Source organism: Macaca fascicularis, chromosome 2, assembly GCF_037993035.2.
Source record: "Macaca fascicularis isolate 582-1 chromosome 2, T2T-MFA8v1.1".
Classification (NCBI taxonomy): domain Eukaryota; kingdom Metazoa; phylum Chordata; class Mammalia; order Primates; family Cercopithecidae; genus Macaca; species Macaca fascicularis.
The window spans coordinates 69084566-69098348 of NC_088376.1; positions in this window are offsets into that span (position 1 = coordinate 69084566).

The window sequence follows — 13783 nt, forward strand, 5'->3', positions numbered from 1 at the left end:
CCCCTCAAGAAGCATTTCCCTAAGACAGTTCTTGTGGAATTGGCAAAGTGATATTTGGAAGCCCATAGAGGGCTATGGTGAAAAAGGAAATATCCTCCCATGAAATCCGGAAAGAAGCTTTCTGAGAAACTGCTTAGTGTTCTGTTAATTCATCTCACAGAGTTACAGCTGTATTTCGTCGATCTCTTTGCTAGCCTTATTTCTGTGGAATCTGAGAACAGATATTTCGGATCCCTTGGAAGACTATAGGGCCAAAGGAAATATCCTCCGATAACAAAGAGAAAGAAGCTTTCTGAGAAACTTCTTTGTGTTCTTTGAAATCATCTCACAGAGTTACAGCTTTCCCGTCAAGAAGCCTTTCGTTAAGACAGTTCTTGTGGAAATGGCAAAGTGATACTTGGAAGCCCATAGAGGACTATGGTGAAAAAGGAAATATCCTCAGATGAAATCTGGAAAGAAGCTTTCTGAGAAACTGCTTAGTGTTCTGTTAATTCATCTCACAGAGTTACATCTGTATTTCGTCGATCTCTTTGCTAGCCTTATTTCTGTGGAATCTGAGAACAGATATTTCGGATCCCTTGGAAGACTATTGGGCCAAAGGAAATATCCTCCGATAACAAAGAGAAAGAAGCTTTCTGAGAAACTTCTTTGTGTTCTTTGAAATCATCTCACAGAGTTACAGCTTTCCCCTCAAGAAGCCTTTCGCTAAGACACTTCTTGTGTAATTGGCAAAGTGATATTGGAAGCCCATAGAGGGCTATGGTGAAAAAGGAAATATCCTCAGATGAAATCTGGAAAGAAGCTTTCTGAGAAACTGCTTAGTGTTCTGTTAATTCATCTCACAGAGTTACATCTGTATTTCGTGGATCTCTTTGCTAGCCTTATTTCTGTGGAATCTGAGAACAGATATTTCGGATCCCTTGGAAGACTATAGGGCCAAAGGAAATATCCTCCGATAACAAAGAGAAAGAAGCTTTCTGAGAAACTTCTTTGTGTTCTGTGAAATCATCTCACAGAGTTACAGCTTTCCCCTCAAGAAGCCTTTCGCTAAGACAGATCTTGTGAAATTGGCAAAGTGATATTTGGAAGCCCCTAGAGGGCTATGGTGGAAAAGGAAATATCCTCAGATGAAATCTGGAAAGAAGCTTTCTGAGAAACTGCTTAGTGTTCTGTTAATTCATCTCACAGAGTTACATGGGTATTTCGTGGATCACTTTGCTAGCCTTATTTCTGTGGAATCTGAGAACAGATATTTCGGATCCCTTGGAAGACTATAGGGCCAAAGGAAATATTCTCCGATAACAAAGAGAAAGAAGCTTTCTGAGAAACTTCTTTGTGTTCTGTGAAATCATCTCACAGAGTTACAGCTTTCCCCTCAAGAAGCCTTTCGCCAAGACAGTTCTTGTGGAATTGGCAAAGTGATATTTGGAAGCCCTTAGAGGGCTATGGTGAAAAAGGAAATATCCTCAGATGAAATCTGGAAAGAAGCATTCTGAGAAACTGCTTAGTGTTCTGTTAATTCATCTCACAGAGTTACATCTGTATTTCGTCGATCTCTTTGCTAGCCTATTTTCTGTGGAATCTGAGAACAGATACTTCGGATCCCTTGGAAGACTATAGGGCCAAAGGAAATATCCTCCGATAACAAAGAGAAAGAAGCTTTCTGAGAAACTTCTTTGTGTTCTTTGAAATCATCTCACAGAGTTACAGCTTTCCCCTCAAGAAGCATTTCACTAAGACAGTTCTTGTGGAATTGGCAAAGTGATATTTGGAAGCCCATAGAGGGTTATGGTGAAAAAGGAAATATCCTCCGATGAAATCCGGAAAGAAGCTTTCTGAGAAACTGCTTAGTGTTCTGTTAATTCATCTCACAGAGTTACATCTGTACTTCGTCGATCTCTTTGTTAGCCTTATTTCTGTTTAATCTGAGAACAGATATTTCGGATCCCTTGGAAGACTATAGGGCCAAAGGAAATATCCGCCGATAACAAAGAGAAAGAAGCTTTCTGAGAAACTTCTTTGTTTTCTGTGAAATCATCTCACAGAGTTACAGCTTTCCCCTCAAGAAGGCTTTCACCAAGACAGTTCTTGTGGAATTGGCAAGGTGATATTTGGAAGCCCATAGAGGTCTATGGTGAAAAAGGAAATATTCACAGATGAAATCTGGAAAGAAGCTTTCTGAGAAACTGCTTAGTGTTCTGTTAATTCATCTCACAGAGTTACATCTGTATTTCTTGGATCTCTTTGCTAGCCTTATTTCTGTGGAATCTGAGAACAGATATTTCGGATCCCTTGGAAGACTCTAGGGCCAAAGGAAATATCCTCCGATAACAAAGAGAAAGAAGCTTTCTGAGAAACTTCTTTGTGTTCTGTGAAATCATTTCACAAAATTACAGCTTTCCCCTCAAGAACCCTTTCGCCAAGACAGTTCTTGTGGAATTGGCAAAGTGATATATGGAAGCCCATAGAGGGCTATGGTGAAAAAGGAAATATCCTCAGATGAAATCTGGAAAGAAGCTTTCTGAGAAACTGCTTAGTGTTCTGTTAATTCATCTCACAGAGTTACATCTGTATTTCGTGGATCTCTTTGCTAGCCTTATTTCTGTGGAATCTGAGAACAGATATTTCGGATCCCTTGGAAGACTATAGGGCCAAAGGAAATATCCTCCGATAACAAAGAGAAAGAAGCTTTCTGAGAAACTTCTTTGTGTTCTTTGAAATCATCTCACAGAGTTACAGCTTTCCCCTCAAGAACCCTTTCGCTGAGACAGTTCTTGTGGAATTGGCAAAGTGATATTTGGAAGCCCATAGAGGGCTATGGTGAAAGAGGAAATATCCTCAGATGAAATCTGGAAAGAAGCTTTCTGAGAAACTGCTTAGTGTTCTGTTAATTCATCTCACAGAGTTACATCTGTATTTCGTCGATCTCTTTGCTAGCCTTATTTCTGTGGAATCTGAGAACAGATATTTCGGATCCCTTGGAAGACTATAGGGCCAAAGGAAATATGCTCCGATAACAAAGAGAAAGAAGCTTTCTGAGAAACTTCTTTGTGTTCTGTGAAATCATCTCACAGAGTTACAGCTTTCCCCTCAAGAAGCCTTTCGCTAAGACAGATCTTGTGAAATTTGCAAAGTGATATTTGGAAGCCCCTAGAGGGCTATGGTGAAAAAGGAAATATCCTCAGATGAAATCTGGAAAGAAACTTTCTGAGAAACTGCTTAGTGTTCTGTTAATTCATCTCACAGAGTTACATGTGTATTTCGTGGATCACTTTGCTAGCCTTATTTCTGTGGAATCTGAGAACAGATATTTCGGATCCCTTGGAAGACTATAGGGCCAAAGGAAATATTCTCCGATAACAAAGAGAAAGAAGCTTTCTGAGAAACTTCTTTGTGTTCTGTGAAATCATCTCACAGAGTTACAGCTTTCCCCTCAAGAAGACTTTCGCCAAGACAGTTCTTGTGGAATTGGCAAAGTGATATTTGGAAACCGATAGAGGGCTATGGTGAAAAAGGAAATATTCACAGATGAAATCTGGAAAGAAGCTTTCTGAGAAACGGCTTAGTGTTCTGTTAATTCATCTCACAGAGTTACATCTGTATTTCGTGGATCTCTTTGCTAGCCTTATTTCTGTGGAATCTGAGAACAGACATTTCGGATCCCTTGGAAGACTATAGGGCCAAAGGAAATATTCTCCGATAACAAAGAGAAAGAAGCTTTCTGAGAAACTTCTTTGTGTTCTGTGAAATCATCTCACAGAGTTACAGCTTTCCCCTCAAGAAGCCTTTCGCCCAGACAGTTCTTGTGGAATTGGCAAAGTGATATTTGGAAGCCCTTAGAGGGCTATGGTGAAAAAGTAAATATCTTCAGATGAAATCTGGAAAGAAGCATTCTGAGAAACTGCTTAGTGTTCTGTTAATTCATCTCACAGAGTTACATCTGTATTTCGTCGATCTCTTTGCTAGCCTTATTTCTGTGGAATCTGAGAACAGATACTTCGGATCCCTTGGAAGACTATAGGGCCAAAGGAAATATCCTCCGATAACCAAGAGAAAGAAGCTTTCTGAGAAACTTCTTTGTGTTCTTTGAAATCATCTCACAGAGTTACAGCTTTCCCCTCAAGAAGCATTTCGCTAAGACAGTTCTTGTGGAATTGGCAAAGTTTTATTTGGAAGCCCATAGAGGGCTATGGTGAAAAAGGAAATATCCTCCCATGAAATCCGGAAAGAAGCTTTCTGAGAAACTGCTTAGTGTTCTGTTAATTCATCTCACAGAATTGCATCTGTACTTCGTCGATCTCTTTGCTAGCCTTATTTCTGTGGAATCTGAGAACAGATATTTCGGATCCCTTGGAAGACTATAGGGCCAAAGGAAATATCCGCCGATAACAAAGAGAAAGAAGCTTTCTGAGAAACTTCTTTGTTTTCTGTGAAATCATCTCACAGAGTTACAGCTTTCCCCTCAAGAAGGCTTTCGACAAGACAGTTCTTGTGGAATTGGCAAAGTGATATTTGGAAGCCCATAGAGGGCTACGGTGAAAAAGGAAATATTCACAGATGAAATCTGGAAAGAAGCTTTCTGAGAAACTGCTTAGTGTTCTGTTAATTCATCTCACAGAGTTACATCTGTATTTCGTGGATCTCTTTGCTAGCCTTATTTCTGTGGAATCTGAGAACAGATATTTCGGATCCCTTGGAAGTCTATAGGGCCAAAGGAAATATCCTCTGATAACAAAGAGAAAGAAGCTTTCTGAGAAACTTCTTTGTGTTCTGTGAAATCTTTTCACAGAATTACAGCTTTCCCCTCAAGAACCCTTTCGCCAAGACAGTTCTTGTGGAATTGGAAAAGTGATATTTGGAAGCCCATAGAGGGCTATGGTGAAAAAGGAAATATCCTCAGATGAAATCTGGAAAGAAGCTTTCTGAGAAACTGCTTAGTGTTCTGTTAATTCATCTCACAGAGTTACATGTGTATTTCGTGGATCTCTTTGCTAGCCTTATTTCTGTGGAATCTGAGAACAGATATTTCGGATCCCTTGGAAGACTATAGGGCCAAAGGAAATATGCTCCGATAACAAAGAGAAAGAAGCTTTCTGAGAAACTTCTTTGTGTTCTGTGAAATCATCTCACAGAATTACAGCTTTCCCCTCAAGAACCCTTTCGCCAAGACAGTTCTTGTGGAATTGGCAAAGTGATATTTGGAAGCCCATAGAGGGCTATGGTGAAAAAGGTAATATCCTCAGATGAAATCTGGAAAGAAGCTTTCTCAGAAACTGCTTAGTGTTCTGTTAATTCATCTCACAGACTTACATGTGTATTTCGTGGATCTCTTTGCTAGCCTTATTTCTGTGGAATCTGAGAACAGATATTTCGGATCCCTTGGAAGACTATAGGGCCAAAGGAAATATTCTCCGATAACAAAGAGAAAGAAGCTTTCTGAGAAACTTCTTTGTGTTCTGTGAAATCATCTCAGACAGTTACAGCTTTCCCCTCAAGAAGCCTTTCGCCAAGACAGTTCTTGTGGAATTGGCAAAGTGATATTTGGAAGCCCTTAGAGGGCTATGGTGAAAAAGTAAATATCTTCAGATGAAATCTGGAAAGAAGCATTCTGAGAAACTGCTTAGTGTTCTGTTAATTCATCTCACAGAGTTACATCTGTATTTCGTCGATCTCTTTGCTAGCCTTATTTCTGTGGAATCTGAGAACAGATACTTCGGATCCCTTGGAAGACTACAGGGCCAAAGGAAATATCCTCCGATAACCAAGAGAAAGAAGCTTTCTGAGAAACTTCTTTGTGGTCTTTGAAATCATCTCACAGAGTTACAGCTTTCCCCTCAAGAAGCCTTTCGCTAAGACAGATCTTGTGAAATTGGCAAAGTGATATTTGGAAGCCCACAGAGGGCTATGGTGAAAAAGGAAATATCCTCCGATGAAATCTGGAAAGAAGCTTTCTGAGAAACTGCTTAGTGTTCTGTTAATTCATCTCACAGAGTTACATGTGTATTTCGTGGATCACTTGCTAGCCTTATTTCTGTGGAATCTAAGAACAGATATTTCGGATCCCTTGGAAGACTATAGGGCCAAAGGAAATATTCTCCGATAACAAAGAGAAAGAAGCTTTCTGAGAAACTTCTTTGTGTTCTGTTAAATCATCTCACAGAGTTACAGCTTTCCCCTCAAGAAGCCTTTCGCCAAGACAGTTCTTGTGGAATTGGCAAAGTGATATTTGGAAGCCCATAGAGGGCTATGGTGAAAAAGGAAATATCCTCAGATGAAATCTGGAAAGAAGCTTTCTGAGAAACTGCTTAGTGTTCTGTTAATTCATCTCACAGAGTTACATCTGTATTTCGTCAATCTCTTTGCTAGCCTTATTTCTGTGGAATCTGAGAACAGATATTTCGGATCCCTTGGAAGACTATAGGGCCAAAGGAAATATCCGCCGATAACAAAGAGAAAGAAGCTTTCTGAGAAACTTCTTTGTTGTCTGTGAAATCATCTCACAGAGTTACAGCTTTCCCCTCAAGAAGGCTTTCGCCAAGACAGTTCTTGTGGAATTGGCAACGTGATATTTGGAAGCCCATAGAGGGCTATGGTGAAAAAGGAAATATTCACAGATGAAATCTGGAAAGAAGCTTTCTGAGAAACTGCTTAGTGTTCTGTTAATTCATCTCACAGAGTTACATCTGTATTTCGTGGATCTCTTTGCTAGCCTTATTTCTGTGGAATCTGAGAACAGATATTTCGGATCCCTTGGAAGACTATAGGGCCAAAGGAAATATCCTCCGATAACAAAGAGAAAGAAGCTTTCTGAGAAACTTCTTTGTGTTCTGTGAAATCATCTCACAGAATTACAGCTTTCCCCTCAAGAACCCTTTCGCCAAGACAGTTCTTGTGGAATTGGCAAAGTGATATTTGGAAGCCCATAGAGGGCTATGGTGAAAAAGGTAATATCCTCAGATGAAATCTGGAAAGAAGCTTTCTCAGAAACTGCTTAGTGTTCTGTTAATTCATCTCACAGACTTACATGTGTATTTCGTGGATCTCTTTGCTAGCCTTATTTCTGTGGAATCTGAGAACAGATATTTCGGATCCCTTGGAAGACTATAGGGCCAAAGGAAATATCCTCCGATAACAAAGAGAAAGAAGCTTTTTGAGAAACTTCTTTGTGTTCTGTGAAATCATCTCACAGTGTTACAGCTATCCCCTCAAGAAGCCTTTCGCTAAGACAGTTCTTGTGGAATTGGCAAAGTTATATTTGGAAGCCCATAGAGGGCTATGATGAAAAAGGAAATATCCTCCGATGAAATCTGGAAAGAAGCTTTCTGAGAAACTGCTTAGTGTTCTGTTAATTCATCTCACAGAGTTACATCTGTATTTCGTGGATCTCTTTGCTAGCCTTATTTCTGTGGAATCTGAGAACAGATATTTCGGATCCCTTGGAAGACTATAGGGCCAAAGGAAATATCCTCCGATAACAAAGAGAAAGAAGCTTTCTGAGAAACTTCTTTGTGTTCTGTGAAATCATCTCACAGAATTACAGCTTTCCCCTCAAGAACCCTTTCGCCAAGACAGTTCTTGTGGAATTGGCAAAGTGATATTTGGAAGCCCATAGAGGGCTATGGTGAAAAAGGAAATATCCTCAGATGAAATCTGGAGAGAAGCTTTCTCAGAAACTGCTTAGTGTTCTGTTAATTCATCTCACAGAGTTACATGTGTATTTCGTGGATCTCTTTGCTAGCCTTATTTCTGTGGAATCTGAGAACAGATATTTCGGATCCCTTGGAAGACTATAGGGCCAAAGGAAATATCCTCCGATAACAAAGAGAAAGAAGCTTTCTGAGAAACTTCTTTGTGTTCTTTGAAATCATCTCACAGAGTTACACCTTTCCACTCAAGAACCCTTTCGCTGAGACAGTTCTTGTGGAATGGGCAAAGTGATATTTGGAAGCCCATAGAGGGCTATGGTGAAAAAGGATATATCCTCGGATGAAATCTGGAAAGAAGCTTTCTGAGAAACTGCTTAGTGTTCTGTTAATTCATCTCACAGAGTTACATCTGTATTTCGTGGATCTCTTTGCTAGCCTTATTTCTGTGGAATCTGAGAACAGATATTTCGGATCCCTTGGAAGAATATAGGGCCAAAGGAAATATCCTCCGATAACAAAGAGAAAGAAGCTTTCTGAGAAACTTCTTTGTGTTCTGTGAAATCATCTCACAGAATTACAGCTTTCCCCTCAAGAACCCTTTCGCCAAGAGAGTTCTTGTGGAATTGGCAAAGTGATATTTGGAAGCCCATAGAGGGCTATGGTGAAAAAGGAAATATCCTCAGATGAAATCTGGAAAGAAGCTTTCTCAGAAACTGCTTAGTGTTCTGTTAATTCATCTCACAGAGTTACATGTGTATTTCGTGGATCTCTTTGCTAGCCTTATTTCTGTGGAATCTGAGAACAGATATTTCGGATCCCTTGGAAGACTATAGGGCCAAAGGAAATATCCTCCGAAAACAAAGAGAAAGAAGCTTTCTGAGAAATTCCTTTGTGTTCTTTGAAATCATCTCACATAGTTACACCTTTCCACTCAAGAAGGCTTTCGCTAAGACAGTTCTTGTGGAATTGGCAAAGTGATATTGGGAAGCCCATAGAGGGCTATGGTGAAAAAGGATATATCCTCCGATGAAATCTGGAAAGAAGCTTTCTGAGAAACTGCTTAGTGTTCTGTTAATTCATCTCACAGAGTTACATGTGTATTTCGTGGATCTCTTTGCTAGCCTTATTTCTGTGGAATCTGAGAACAGATATTTCGGATCTCTTGGAAGACTATAGGGCCAAAGGAAATATCCTCCGATAACAAAGAGAAAGAAGCTTTCTGAGAAACTTCTTTGTGTTCTTTAAAATCATCTCACAGAGTTACAGCTTTCCCCTCAAGAAGCCTTTCGCTGAGACAGTTCTTCTGTAATTGGCAAAGTGATATTTGGAAGCCCATAGAGGGCTATGGTGAAAAAGGAAATATCCTCAGATGAAATCTGGAAAGAAGCATTCTGAGAAACTGCTTAGTGTTCTGTTAATTCATCTCACAGAGTTACATCTGTATTTCGTGGATCTCTTTGCTAGCCTTATTTCTGTGGAATCTGAGAACAGATATTTCGGATCCCTTGGAAGACTATAGGGCCAAAGGAAATATCCTCCGATAACAAAGAGAAAGAAGCTTTCTGAGAAACTTCTTTGTGTTCTGCGAAATCATCTGACAGAGTTACAGCTTTCCCCTCAAGAAGCCTTTCGCTAAGACAGATCTTGTGAAATTGGCAAAGTGATATTTGGAAGCCCATAGAGGGCTATGGTGAAAAAGGAAATATCCTCCGATGAAATCTGGAAAGAAGCTTTCTGAGAAACTGCTTAGTTTTCTGTTAATTCATCTCACAGAGTTACATGTGTATTTCGTGGATCACTTTGCTAGCCTTATTTCTGTGGAATCTGAGAACAGATATTTCGGATCCCTTGGAAGACTATAGGGCCAAAGGAAATATTCTCCGATAACAAAGAGAAACAAGCTTTCTGAGAAACTTCTTTGTGTTCTGTGAAATCATCTCACAGAGTTACAGCTTTCCCCTCAAGAAGCCTTTCGCCAAGACAGTTCTTGTGGAATTGGCAAAGTGATATTTGGAAGCCCATAGAGGGCTATGGTGAAAAAGGAAATATTCACAGATGAAATCTGGAAAGAAGCTTTCTGAGAAACTGCTTAGTGTTCTGTTAATTCATCTCACAGAGTTACATCTGTATTTCGTGGATCTCTTTGCTAGCCTTATTTCTGTGGAATCTGAGAACAGATATTTCGGATCCCTTGGAAGACTATAGGGCCAAAGGAAATATCCTCTGATAACAAAGAGAAAGAAGCTTTCTGAGAAACTTCTTTGTGTTCTGTGAAATCATCTCACAGAATTACAGCTTTCCCCTCAAGAACCCTTTCGCCAAGACAGTTCTTGTGGAATTGGCAAAGTGATATTTGGAAGCCCATAGAGGGCTATGGTGAAAAAGGTAATATCCTCAGATGAAATCTGGAAAGAAGCTTTCTCAGAAACTGCTTAGTGTTCTGTTAATTCATCTCACAGACTTACATGTGTATTTCGTGGATCTCTTTGCTAGCCTTATTTCTGTGGAATCTGAGAACAGATATTTCGGATCCCTTGGAAGACTATAGGGCCAAAGGAAATATCCTCCGATAACAAAGAGAAAGAAGCTTTTTGAGAAACTTCTTTGTGTTCTGTGAAATCATCTCACAGTGTTACAGCTATCCCCTCAAGAAGCCTTTTGCTAAGACAGTTCTTGTGGAATTGGCAAAGTGATATTTGGAAGCCCATAGAGGGCTATGGTGAAAAAGGAAATATCCTCCGATGAAATCTGGAAAGAAGCTTTCTGAGAAACTGCTTAGTGTTCTGTTAATTCATCTCACAGAGTTACATCTGTATTTCGTGGATCTCTTTGCTAGCCTTATTTCTGTGGAATCTGAGAACAGATATTTCGGATCCCTTGGAAGACTATAGGGCCAAAGGAAATATCCTCCGATAACAAAGAGAAAGAAGCTTTCTGAGAAACTTCTTTGTGTTCTGTGAAATCATCTCACAGAATTACAGCTTTCCCCTCAAGAACCCTTTCGCCAAGACAGTTCTTGTGGAATTGGCAAAGTGATATTTGGAAGCCCATAGAGGGCTATGGTGAAAAAGGAAATATCCTCAGATGAAATCTGGAAAGAAGCTTTCTCAGAAACTGCTTAGTGTTCTGTTAATTCATCTCACAGAGTTACATGTGTATTTCGTGGATCTCTTTGCTAGCCTTATTTCTGTGGAATCTGAGAACAGATATTTCGGATCCCTTGGAAGACTATAGGGCCAAAGGAAATATCCTCCGATAACAAAGAGAAAGAAGCTTTCTGAGAAACTTCTTTGTGTTCTTTGAAATCATCTCACAGAGTTACACCTTTCCACTCAAGAACCCTTTCGCTGAGACAGTTCTTGTGGAATGGGCAAAGTGATATTTGGAAGCCCATAGAGGGCTATGGTGAAAAAGGATATATCCTCGGATGAAATCTGGAAAGAAGCTTTCTGAGAAACTGCTTAGTGTTCTGTTAATTCATCTCACAGAGTTACATCTGTATTTCGTGGATCTCTTTGCTAGCCTTATTTCTGTGGAATCTGAGAACAGATATTTCGGATCCCTTGGAAGAATATAGGGCCAAAGGAAATATCCTCCGATAACAAAGAGAAAGAAGCTTTCTGAGAAACTTCTTTGTGTTCTGTGAAATCATCTCACAGAATTACAGCTTTCCCCTCAAGAACCCTTTCGCCAAGAGAGTTCTTGTGGAATTGGCAAAGTGATATTTGGAAGCCCATAGAGGGCTATGGTGAAAAAGGAAATATCCTCAGATGAAATCTGGAAAGAAGCTTTCTCAGAAACTGCTTAGTGTTCTGTTAATTCATCTCACAGAGTTACATGTGTATTTCGTGGATCTCTTTGCTAGCCTTATTTCTGTGGAATCTGAGAACAGATATTTCGGATCCCTTGGAAGACTATAGGGCCAAAGGAAATATCCTCCGAAAACAAAGAGAAAGAAGCTTTCTGAGAAATTCCTTTGTGTTCTTTGAAATCATCTCACATAGTTACACCTTTCCACTCAAGAAGGCTTTCGCTAAGACAGTTCTTGTGGAATTGGCAAAGTGATATTGGGAAGCCCATAGAGGGCTATGGTGAAAAAGGATATATCCTCCGATGAAATCTGGAAAGAAGCTTTCTGAGAAACTGCTTAGTGTTCTGTTAATTCATCTCACAGAGTTACATGTGTATTTCGTGGATCTCTTTGCTAGCCTTATTTCTGTGGAATCTGAGAACAGATATTTCGGATCTCTTGGAAGACTATAGGGCCAAAGGAAATATCCTCCGATAACAAAGAGAAAGAAGCTTTCTGAGAAACTTCTTTGTGTTCTTTAAAATCATCTCACAGAGTTACAGCTTTCCCCTCAAGAAGCCTTTCGCTGAGACAGTTCTTCTGTAATTGGCAAAGTGATATTTGGAAGCCCATAGAGGGCTATGGTGAAAAAGGAAATATCCTCAGATGAAATCTGGAAAGAAGCTTTCTGAGAAACTGCTTAGTGTTCTGTTAATTCATCTCACAGAGTTACATCTGTATTTCGTGGATCTCTTTGCTAGCCTTATTTCTGTGGAATCTGAGAACAGATATTTCGGATCCCTTGGAAGACTATAGGGCCAAAGGAAATATCCTCCGATAACAAAGAGAAAGAAGCTTTCTGAGAAACTTCTTTGTGTTCTGCGAAATCATCTGACAGAGTTACAGCTTTCCCCTCAAGAAGCCTTTCGCTAAGACAGATCTTGTGAAATTGGCAAAGTGATATTTGGAAGCCCATAGAGGGCTATGGTGAAAAAGGAAATATCCTCCGATGAAATCTGGAAAGAAGCTTTCTGAGAAACTGCTTAGTGTTCTGTTAATTCATCTCACAGAGTTACATGTGTATTTCGTGGATCACTTTGCTAGCCTTATTTCTGTGGAATCTGAGAACAGATATTTCGGATCCCTTGGAAGACTATAGGGCCAAAGGAAATATTCTCCGATAACAAAGAGAAACAAGCTTTCTGAGAAACTTCTTTGTGTTCTGTGAAATCATCTCACAGAGTTACAGCTTTCCCCTCAAGAAGCCTTTCGCCAAGACAGTTCTTGTGGAATTGGCAAAGTGATATTTGGAAGCCCATAGAGGGCTATGGTGAAAAAGGAAATATTCACAGATGAAATCTGGAAAGAAGCTTTCTGAGAAACTGCTTAGTGTTCTGTTAATTCATCTCACAGAGTTACATCTGTATTTCGTGGATCTCTTTGCTAGCCTTATTTCTGTGGAATCTGAGAACAGATATTTCGGATCCCTTGGAAGACTATAGGGCCAAAGGAAATATCCTCCGATAACAAAGAGAAAGAAGCTTTCTGAGAAACTTCTTTGTGTTCTGTGAAATCATCTCACAGAATTACAGCTTTCCCCTCAAGAACCCTTTCGCCAAGACAGTTCTTGTGGAATTGGCAAAGTGATATTTGGAAGCCCATAGAGGGCTATGGTGAAAAAGGTAATATCCTCAGATGAAATCTGGAAAGAAGCTTTCTCAGAAACTGCTTAGTGTTCTGTTAATTCATCTCACAGACTTACATGTGTATTTCGTGGATCTCTTTGCTAGCCTTATTTCTGTGGAATCTGAGAACAGATATTTCGGATCCCTTGGAAGACTATAGGGCCAAAGGAAATATCCTCCGATAACAAAGAGAAAGAAGCTTTCTGAGAAACTTCTTTGTGTTCTTTGAAATCATCTCACAGTGTTACAGCTATCCCCTCAAGAAGCCTTTTGCTAAGACAGGTCTTGTGGAATTGGCAAAGTGATATTTGGAAGCCCATAGAGGGCTATGGTGAAAAAGGAAATATCCTCCGATGAAATCTGGAAAGAAGCTTTCTGAGAAACTGCTTAGTGTTCTGTTAATTCATCTCACAGAGTTACATCTGTATTTCGTGGATCTCTTTGCTAGCCTTATTTCTGTGGAATCTGAGAACAGATATTTCGGATCCCTTGGAAGACTATAGGGCCAAAGGAAATATCCTCCGATAACAAAGATAAAGAAGCTTTCTGAGAAACTTCTTTGTGTTCTTTAAAATCATCTCACAGAGTTACAGCTTTCCCCTCAAGAAGCCTTTCGCTGAGACAGTTCCTCTGTAATTGGCAAAGTGATATTTGGAAGCCCA